This window comes from Crotalus tigris, unplaced genomic scaffold (assembly GCF_016545835.1).
Source record: "Crotalus tigris isolate CLP2741 ecotype Arizona unplaced genomic scaffold, ASM1654583v1 scf7180000024461.2689607, whole genome shotgun sequence".
In the NCBI taxonomy this organism is placed as follows: Eukaryota; Metazoa; Chordata; class Lepidosauria; order Squamata; family Viperidae; genus Crotalus; species Crotalus tigris.
In genome coordinates, this window is record NW_024100631.1 from 2,587,501 (window position 1) to 2,597,775 (window position 10,275).

General features: G+C 49.5%; 1 protein-coding gene across 1 annotated transcript in view; it reads right to left on the reverse strand.

Moving 5' to 3' along the window:
• Positions 1 to 5,270, reverse strand: part of HIC2 (HIC ZBTB transcriptional repressor 2) — a 56,723-nt gene extending 51,453 nt beyond the window's left edge. The window contains exon 1 of the mRNA XM_039332385.1: positions 3,430 to 5,270. The gene's annotated coding sequence lies outside the window, so the exon portion shown is untranslated. The remainder of the gene's footprint in view (positions 1 to 3,429) is intronic.
• Between the last annotated feature and the right edge of the window lie 5,005 nt (positions 5,271 to 10,275).

Sequence of the window (10,275 nt, forward strand, 5' to 3'; positions counted from 1 at the left end):
GGCAAGATGGCGCGTATTCAACAGCTACTCCAGCCCCCCCCATGACATCAAATATTGCTAGATAAAAGGAGAGACAAAAATGGGTCCAATATCCAACATCACTGGCTAACCAGTTTGATGATTAAGGCACCAGGCTAGAATGCGGGAGACCGTGAGTTCAAATCCCAACTTAGCTATGAAAGACTGCTAGGTGACTTTTTGGGCCTGGGAGTTCTAGTTCCACCTTAGGCGTAGGAGCCGTCTGAGTGACTTTGGGGCCAATCACCAGGAGGCTGGGAGTTCTAGTCCCGCCTTAGGTGTGAGAGCCAGCTGGGTGACTTTGGGGCCAATCACCAGGAGGCCAGGAGTTCTAGTCCCGCCTTAGGTGTGAGAGCCAGCTGGGTGACTTTGGGGCCAATTACCAGGAGGCCGGGAGTTCTAGTCCCGCCTTAGGCGTGAGAGCCAGCTGGGTGACTTTGGGGCCAATCACCAGGAGGCCGGGAGTTCTAGTCCCGCCTTAGGCGTGAGAGCCAGCTGGGTGACTTTGGGGCCAATCACTAGGAGGCTGGGAGTTCTAGTCCCGCCTTAGGCGTAAAAGCCATTTGGGTGACTTTGGGACAGTCTCTTCTCTCTCTCTCTCTCTCTCTCTCTCTCTCTCTCTCTCTCTCTCTCTCTCTCTCTCTCACACACACACACACACACACACACACACACACACTCACTCACTCTCAACCCAACCCACCTCACAGGACTGTTGTGAGGAAATTAGTAGCAGGAAGGTGTGCTGGATATGTCCACCGGCTTGTGAGTTATTTGTAAAACTAATCAAGGCAGGATCCAAATAAATAATTGAAAAATACTCAGGGTACAGATCACTGTAGATTTAATGAGACCCCCCCCATTCAAAATTTAACAGAACATCAGCATGGCCCCAGCAAGGTAAACAAGGCCCCACGGGTTTAAAAATAAGTTCGAATCGAACCGTTCCCTTTTCCCAAATATTCCAAGTTTTGTTTTATCACTTTCTCCAAGGTCCGACTTTCAACCTCCGCTATGGACCCGTCATCCAGCCACCCGTCCTCCAGTTTGCAACTCCACTTTCAGCACTTTTGGCCGAGTTAAATTTGTTGAGTTCTTCTGTTTCGAAACGGTTCGGTTTCATAGCCAATCTTGGTTATCACCCTACGGCCGGCTTAAGCCCGGTTAATTATTTTTGCCAAGGGCACAACCAGGCAGACGGGGGTGGGGGGGGTGGGGGGTGTCCGCTGATAGTGGAATAAAAACCGTCCCTTTCTGCCCAGCCCTTCCCCCCACTTCTCCAGACCCCACTGAGCCAAGGCTGTCACAGCCCACATAATGGCTGAATGGCAAATGCGATTTCGCCCAGCCCAAACCTTTGCAAGGCAACATCTGCTGTGGAGTTGTTGGAACTAAGCTGTTTTCCAAGGAGGCACAAGGTTCCCCCCCCCCCCCGCTTGGAGCAAAAAACACCCCGCCTCCAAAGGGCTGTTTTGGAGGAGGAGGAGGAGAAGGAAGAGAAGGAGGGAGGAGAGGAGGAAAGAAGTCATAGTAGCCGCGGTGGTTATGGAGGAGATGGAAAAGGGGAGGAAGAGAAACGATGGCGATGGGCGAGAAAGAAAAGAAAGAAGAAAAGTTGCTACGGTAGCAGTGGAAGAAAAGAACGAGGGAAAGGAGAAATAGTGCTGGGGAAGGAGGATGGAGAGGAGGAGGAGGAGAAAGAAAGAAAGAAAGAAAGAAAGAAAGAAAGAAAGAAAGAAAGAAAGAAAGAAAGAAAGAAAGAAAGAAAGAAAGAGGAAAAGGGGTGATGGTGGAAGAGAAGGTGAACCAGAAGGAGAAATAGAAGTAGTAGCACTGGAAGAAGAGGAATAAAGACGAGGAAAGCCTCCAAAGGGCTGTTTTGAAGGAGGAGGAGGAAGAGAAGACGGGAGAGCAGGAGGAGGGAGCAACACAGTAGTAGCAGCGGTGGTTATGGAAGAACAGGAAGAGGAAATAGAATAGAATACGAGCAGAATAGAAGTAGAATAAAATAGAATTAGAGCAGAATGGAACAGAGCAGAACAGAAGTAGAACAGAACAGAACAGAATATGAGCAGAATAGAATAGAATAGAATAGAATAGAATAGAATAGAATAGAATAGAATAGAATAATGAGCAGAATAGAATAGAATTAGAGCAGAATGGAACAGAGCACAATAGACTAGAACATAAGTAGAATATAATAGAACAGAAGTAGAATAGAATACAATAGAATAGAATTGGATAGAACAGAATTAGAGCAGAATAGAATTAGAGCAGAACGGAACAGAGCAGAATAGAATAGAACAGAACAGAATAGAACAGAAGTAGAATAGAATAGAACAGAATAGAATAGAATAGAATAGAATAGAAGCTGAAAGGGACCTTGGAGGTCTTCTAGTCCAGCCCCCTGCCCAAGCAGGAGAACCTATACCATTTCAGACTAGTCCTTTCTTAAAAGCCTCCCGTGATGAAGCCATTCCACTGGTTAATTGTCCTCCCTCTAAGGAAGTTTCTCCTTAATTCCAGGTTGCTTCTCTCTAATTTTCAGAGGAAAATTAGCAAGGAGGAGGAGGAGGAAAAGGGGGGAAGAGAAGTGGTAGTGGTGGAAGAGAAGGAACAGAAAGAAGAAAAGTCGTAGCGGTAACAGCAGAAGAAAAGAACGAGAAAAGGGAGAAGTAGAAGCGGTGAAGGGGAAAAAAGGAGGGAGAGGAGAAGAGACAGGGGAATAGATAGGAAGAAGGGGAAGGGGTGATAGTGGAAGAGGAGAAGAACGAGGAGGAAGAGGAGAAGCGGGGGTGGCAGAAGGGAAGGAAAAGAAGTCGCAGCAGCAATAATGGAAGAAAAGAATGAGGAAATGGAGATGGCAAAGAGAAGGAGGGAGAGGAAGAGAGAGAGAGAGAGAAAGAAGAAAGAAGAGAAGGAGAACCAGGAGGAGAAAGGGGAGAAGTAGTGGGGATGGAGACAGAGGAGGAGGAGGAGAAATAAAAAAGAGAAGCCCTACACCAAGTAGGTGAGACGCTTTCTCAAACTCCAAAATCACAAGCTAACTTCTCTGAAAGAGGAGGAAATGAAAATGGAAGAAAAGTGGCCGTGGAGACGTAGTCGTGTGGGTGGCGACAGACGAGAAGGAGAAGAAAAAGGAAGAAGAGAAGGAGAGGTGGAAGAGAAGAGTGAGGAGAAAGAAAGAGGAGAAAATGGTGGAAAAGAAGGAGGAAGTTAAAAAGTTGTGGTGATGGTAGTGGAGGAACATGAGAAGGAGAAAGAGGTGGAGATGGAGGAGGAAGACAGCAAAGAAAGTCCGTCGGGGATGGGGTGGCTTTTCAAAACTCCAGAATCACCAGCCAACTACGCTCAAAAGATAGCCCACCACCACCCAAGAAGGGAAAGAAACGTGGGCTTCCCATTGCTCACCTCGCTGTCAAGACGTTCTCCACACCATGGTCTCCTCCACTCTTGAAGAGAATCCGGAAAACCAGAGCAGGGAAGTCAAACTCCAGAAGTTGAAAGTCAACCAACCAACTGTAACCTCCAGAAATCAACACAACAACCCTTTCCCCGCTGACCTATTTAGGGCCAACAACTTGCAACGCCACCACCAGGTCCACACGGCCAACATCGTCAGTGTGGGCTTCAGCAACTGAGGCCACCAAACTGCTTCTTCCTTTCTCCTCTTTAGGAAGACACACCCACCCCAATCTAGTTAAACACTGTTTACGCGCGCCGGGTCTTCAAAACGAGCTCTTTAAAGATATTAAAATCTTTTCAGCCAGTCCCCCATACTTATCAAGAGGGGGGGGGAAATTCAAATGAATACTAAGCAAGCTGATTTTATGTTGCCAGTTCTTAAAGGAAACAAACAAACAAACAAAAAAAACAATGGTGCAAATTTCTTGGAAGTTGCAAGACACATTTTGGAGAAAGCTAGAGGAATTATTCCACAGGATGGTCAACCTTGTCCAAAAAAAAAAAAAAAAAGACACAAAGGTATAGTTGCAACATTTATTCTCATTAGCAAGCTGCGTTATTTTCCTTAAGAAACAGAGAAAGGAAGAAAATCCGGAAATTTTGAAGTTCAGATCCATCTTAAAGACGACAATACTTGCTTTGCTTTTTGGCTGCTTTTGGTTATCCTGGTTTATACAGTCCTAAAGTGGGACTGTAGTCCTAGATCATAAGCCAACATGGTTTGAAATTGTCTAACCCCTATGCCTGTGTTTGGGTGTGTGTGTGTGCTAGCACTGCAATTAATTACTTCCAGCAGGATTGGCAATACAAGTAATTGACAACTGTCCAAAGGAGGGGAAGTTCCCCCCCACTTTACCGGCAACTGACACTACCAAAGCAGAAGTAACGCACAAACACTCAAGACCCACGAAGATCTCCTTATTAAAACTGCACAAATCCTTGCCACTGTCAAAACATCTCTTCTTAGTACAGTATCAGCCCTGCCGAATAGCCAAACATTCTACTAAATTAGCATTTAACAATTAAAAAAACTGCAGATTGATCCAGTTTTTAAAGGGCTTTTCTATCTTCCTTCTTTTACCTCCCCTCCCCTCAAAAAACGAGAAGCATCTCTATACAAGCAGGAGATTTTTAACCAGCTTTTTATTATATAGAAAAATATATCCGCCTTTCAGACTGCAGGGAATGCCAGCACCAAGCCGACAAAACGTGAGGTTTTTGTTAAACTTTAGGACAGTCACCTTCTCTTTTTTACCAAAGAAATTTGTTTGGAAACCGAAAGAAAATAGCAGAGAACTGAAATTTTTAAATGGAAAGTTACAAACTCTCCTTCTTCCGAAGGCGCTTGGTAAACTAACAAAACCAGAAAGTGCCAGCTGGTAAAACAGATAAAAAGAAAAAAAAAAAACTTGCTACAGGAGTAGTGAACTGCCATTTGTGGTATCCCCAAGTTTGAGAATGTTTGAAAAGTTAAGTCTTTCTATTAGCTTTTTCCCCATTTTTGAAATGAAGTCAAAGTCTCTCCTGAGCTGAATTCTACACCTTCAGCAATTCCGTTTTTCTCTTGCAAATATTATCCCATTAGTTAGAGACCTGACAGACATTTTTTTTCTCTCATTTAAAAAAGTCACATCTTCTCCGAGGCAGATATTTAAAAAAAATGGCCCTCTCTCAAAGGTGACATGGGAAAAACATACACACATATAAACCCAATGGTCCAAAAACCATTATGTCCTATTTGGAGTAAGATTTCCTGTTTGGAAAAGGTAAAAGCTAAAAGCACGGAGAGGGATGGTTAAGAAATACACACACACACACACACACACACACACACACACACACAGCCTATTTTGAAGAAACTCCCCCCCCCCCAGGCCATCCCCATAGGTTTTTCTCCCCCATTTTGGGAGAAGGGGCTAGCAAGGGGGTAAGGCAAACCAGAGCTGCAGGCTGGAGACACACACTCACTAAAAAAAAACCTCCCTCTAGGTTTCTAGTCCCTTTGAATCTAGGAGAAATAAGCTTCCCAGATCTTAACAGAGGAGAGAGAGAGAGAGAGAGAGAGAGAGAGAGAAGGAAGAAGCCATGGGGCAAAGGTCAATCTCAGGGAGGGGAAGCAGGGGGGGGGTCCGCGGTCAAGAAGGAGGGGGGGAAGGTCGTGGGGACGGTCACCTTTCAAGCCCACCAGGGACGAAACGCAGCGCCCCCCACTGCACCGGGGAAGGAAGCGGCAATCCTACCCCTTGCGTTTCCTACCCAAAAGTATTTCGTTCCTTCCAGCCCCCCCACCCCCCCCCGCCAAACCCCGCAGCTGTTTTATTCCACTACCACCCTCCAACTCGGGGCAACAGCAGGCGTGCAAATACACGCGCGCCTTGCCTGAGACACACCCACCCACCCAAATCTCTCCCCTTTGCAAAAACAAAAAAAAAAAAACCCCGACTCGGCTCGCAACTACCTGCCCAAGCGGGAACCCCAGCGGGGGTAGGTGGGTGGGTGGGAGTTCCTTCCAAAAGGGGGGGAGGTTGCGCCCTTCCTCCCTCCCTCCCTCCTCAGCGGAGGCAGACCCCCAACCAGCACAGCTGCGGTAGCCTTTGCTAATGGGTCGCACGACCCCCCCTTCTCTCCTCCTCCTCCTCCTCCTCGGAGGCCCGGCTGAGCCACCAGGCAGCGCAAAAAAGACACGCAACACCCCTAACCCACGCACCTACCCACCCACAGTGTGCGCACACACGCATACACACAGAGTGGAAGGCAGCCGGCGGGGCCAAGCCCGCACGCAGGCAAGCCATGCCATTCGCTCGCGCCGCCAAAGTTTTGCAAGTCCGTTCTCGAGTGGGAAGGGGGGCGCGGGATTGGACCCCAATTCTTGCACGCCACCCCCAGCCCCCCAAAAGCCCAGTTCTGGAGGGCGAGGACGCCCCAAGGGTGATTTGCAGCGGGTCACCAGCAGCGCAAAAGCTGCATCGCCTCCTCCGCCCGGCCGGCCGGCCGGGACTCGGGCAGCTGCGAGGCTTCCTTTGTGTTGCGCTCCGGGCGCAGAACTCGCACCCAGCGCCCTGCCCGGTGCTGCCCTGCCCTGCCACGCCGCCCGAGTCTCTCTGTCTCTGTCTCTCTTTTTCCCGGCCGGCTTGCTGCGCAGCCCCGCGTGCGCGCATCCATGCCCAGGTCCACATCCAGACGCGCGCACACACTCACACGCCCCTCTGCCCGGAGCGAGCGAGCTGCTGCTGCTGCTGCACGGGACCCCTTCCCCCGGGCCGGGAGGCGCCCGCGAGCCCCCTTACCTTTGCAAAGGCATGCTTCGGCCAGGCTCGGCTCGCCCCCCGCCGGCTTGCGCGCCCCCCGCCCGCGTCCCCCCCCCCGCTGCCGCCGCCGGATTCACCGCCGCGCGTCTCCCATCTCACAACCTTCCTCCCAGCGCCATCTTGCAGGCTTGTGACGTCGGGAGCCGCGCTCACCCCTGACCCATATTTGAATAGAAGCCAACGTGGGGAAAGGGGAGGGGGAGAAGGAAGGAAGGAAGCCGGGGGAGGGGGCAAGCGGGAGGAGGAGGAGGAGGAGGAGGAGGCAGGAGGGAGGGGCAGCCCGGCCAGCCAGCCAGCCAGCCAGCCAGCTAGCTTCTTGCAAGGACCAGCCAAGGATCGGGCCCCTTGCACTGGAGGAGTGCTGGGATGGGGGAACGCGAGGCGGGGGGCTTTGCACGCGCGGGGGGTGGGGGTGGCGGGCGAGGGTCCCAGGGCTGCAGCCGGCTTTTTCTCTCTCTCTCTCTCTTTTTTTTGCAAAGGGGCAGCCTGTTTGCACGCGCACCGGAGCACCGAATGGCATGCTTGCGCGCGCGTGCACACCCCTTTCCCTTCCTCTCACACATGCACACACACACGGTTGCTGAGCTCCAACCACGCCCCCCCCCCGGCCCGGCAGATCTGCTCGCCTGGCGTGCAAAAAAAAAGGGGGGGGCGAAGAGGGGGGAAAGGGGATGCGCGGCGGGGGGGCTCTCTAATTGGAAGGCTTCTGATAGATTTCTCTCTCTTTCTCTTTCTCTCCTTCCTTGCAATGCTACATGGCTGCGCCTCCCTCCCGGGTGGGGTGGGGGGTTGTTGAAAGAGGGACAAGCGCGTTGATCACCTGCGCCAGAATTGCGCCGGCTGGTGGAAGGGTGCGTGCTTTCTGGGGCTGGGTGGCTTGGCCGCTTGCGGAAACGGGCAGTGGGCGTCTGCTGGGCGCGGGTGGGGGTACTTTGCTGGGAAAGAGCCACGTCCGGGCAGGGTGGTGGGGGTAGTGGAGAACGGGACAGCTCAGGATGCCGCGCAGGGATCAGAATCCCCGCCGGCCAGTCCCTCTCGCGGGCGCTGCGTGATCCGGGGCTACTCGGGAGTAAAAGCCGCGGACGGCGACGAAAGGCTTACGCTCGGCTTTGCAGCCTTGCCAAGAAGGGATGCTCTTAAACCGAACCTTTCCCAAAAAAAAGAAAAGGAAAAGAAGAAAAAAAAAAGCAGAAGTCCCCCTAAAAAGTGATGTCCCAGGGATGAAGTGGACTCCAGCTCCCATCACCCCCGGCCAGGCAGGCCGTCTGGGACTCTGTGGGTTGTCTCCCGGCCTTCCCGTAAGCCCCGAAGGGAGGCACCTAAGATATGGGAAGACCCATCAGGGTTAGGGTTCTAGATTGTCTTCCCAGGGTTCTAGATTGTCTTCCCTGGAAGGAACTCTTAAATTATGCAGACGGGATGGCCCAGAGTCGTTGAGAAGGAAGATCTCAGCCTCTTTTAAGCATCTGCTTAGTTTTGGACCGCTTTAGGGAGTTAAGCAATCCTAAGAATCGAGCACAGCCTTGGAAGGAAACTTGGAAATGAGGTCAGTTCTGCCCCCCACCCCATCCTCAGTTCCTGCCAAATGGATTTGAGAGGGAAAAATTAGTGCTGGGGAGGGTGGGGGGGGGGTGGCTGCCAAATTCCAGAGGATACTTTTGTGGGTCCAATTTTTCTTCCAACTTGATGCCCTCCAGATGTGATGGCTCTGCCAGGACTTGGGGGTGGGGGGGGCAGAAATTCTGGGGTTGATGGTGGTTGGATCACATCTGGAGAAGAAAGAAAACGTGTGTGTGTGTGTGTGTGTGTGTGTGTGTGTGTGTGTGTGTGTGTGTGTGTGTGTCTTTATTCGCAGCAAAAAAAGCAGGCTGGGACGATGTAGGAGAGAATTTGTGCAGGATCCACTTCCCAAGGTGGAAACAGGACGAACGTTCAAATAGCTTGAAAAGGAGCGTGGCTGGCTAGCAAACTAACCAAGGATGATTAGCCAGGAACGTGTTATTTTAAGGTTTATTTTTTTGCTAGCTTGGATTGCTAAGGTTAGGAAAACAGATCGTAATTGTTTAGAATTGGGGGGGGGGGTCCTTGGTGGTCTCAGAGCTGGGTTGTTTTTCTGGTAGATGTTTCATTACCAAACTAGCTAACATCATCAGGGTAGTAGGGAGTGGGGGGTTTGCTGTCATTTTATACTCTAGTGGTTTGCCATGTCAGTGTTGGTGGGAGTTTGATTAATTAGATAATTTTTTCCTTCCTTCCTTCCTTCCTTTCTTTTTTTCTTTCTTCCTTCCCTGTTCTTTTTCTTGCTCCTTCCTTCCTACTTTCCTTCCTTCCTTCTGTTCTTTTTCTTGATCCTTCCTTCTTTCCTTCCTTCCTTCCGTTCTTTTTCTTGATCCTTCCTTCTTTCCTTCCTTCCTTCCGTTCTTTTTCTTGATCCTTCCTTCTTTCCTTCCTTCCTTCCGTTCTTTTTCTTGATCCTTCCTTCCTACCTTCTTTCCTTTCTTTCCCTCCCTTCCTTCCTTCCTTCCTTCCTTTCTTTCCCTTCCTTCCTTCCTTCCTTCCTTCCTTCCTTCCTTCCTTCCTTCCTTCCTTCCTTCCTTCCTTCCTTCCTTCCACAAACCCTTTCAGGTCCAGCCTTGTTTATTTATTAAATTTGTATAGCCAGCCCTCTCAGCTAAGTGACTCTGCACAGCTTGCAACAATTAAAATAGCCTTGGAAACAAAAAAACAAGTCCAGAAAAACAAGCATACCGACTACCAGTAAACACACACACACACTCCCAGAGACTAAATAAAATAATAAATAAGTAAGTAAAACCAAAGCTTGTCCTCCTTTTTCCACAGAAGGTTCCTCTCCTTGGGTCTCAGCCTTCCCAGATTATAACTGTAAAGTTTGGGGTGCTTTTTTGTAAAAGAAAAATATTTTGTATTTATGGGTTTGTTACCCTTCCTTAAGACAAGGATGGGACGGTCATAAAACTAGGAGAATGTCTAAGAGCCAAGGACTCACTCAGGTCTTATCTGCCAGGAACATTACTTTGATTGTTCACTTACTGCCCCCCCCTTTTTTTTTTTGCCCCAGATGTCTTTTATGCCAACCCTCCTGCTCCTTCCAAAAAGGATTGTCCCAGCAAATAATGATAAGAGATGGACCAATAATCTGTTGTGAGAGATTTGACATTTAGCTTTCTTTTTTTTTTTTGCAAGACATATAAACAGAAGAACCAGGAGCTTGGATGCAAATTCCTACTACGGGAAGCCTGCAAAGGTTCCTAGGAATGGCGGCTCTGAAACTTCTGAAAAGCATGGAATTAAAATTTTATTTATTTCCTTATTTTTTATTAAACTTATATGTCCCCTCCCCATCTCACTACCCAATGACTTTGGGCAACTTAACAATGCTGTCAATGGTGATGCAAAACAATTCAAAGATTAAGAATATTAAAAGGCGGGTCTCCAATCGTGGTGGCTTTTAAGACTTGGGGGC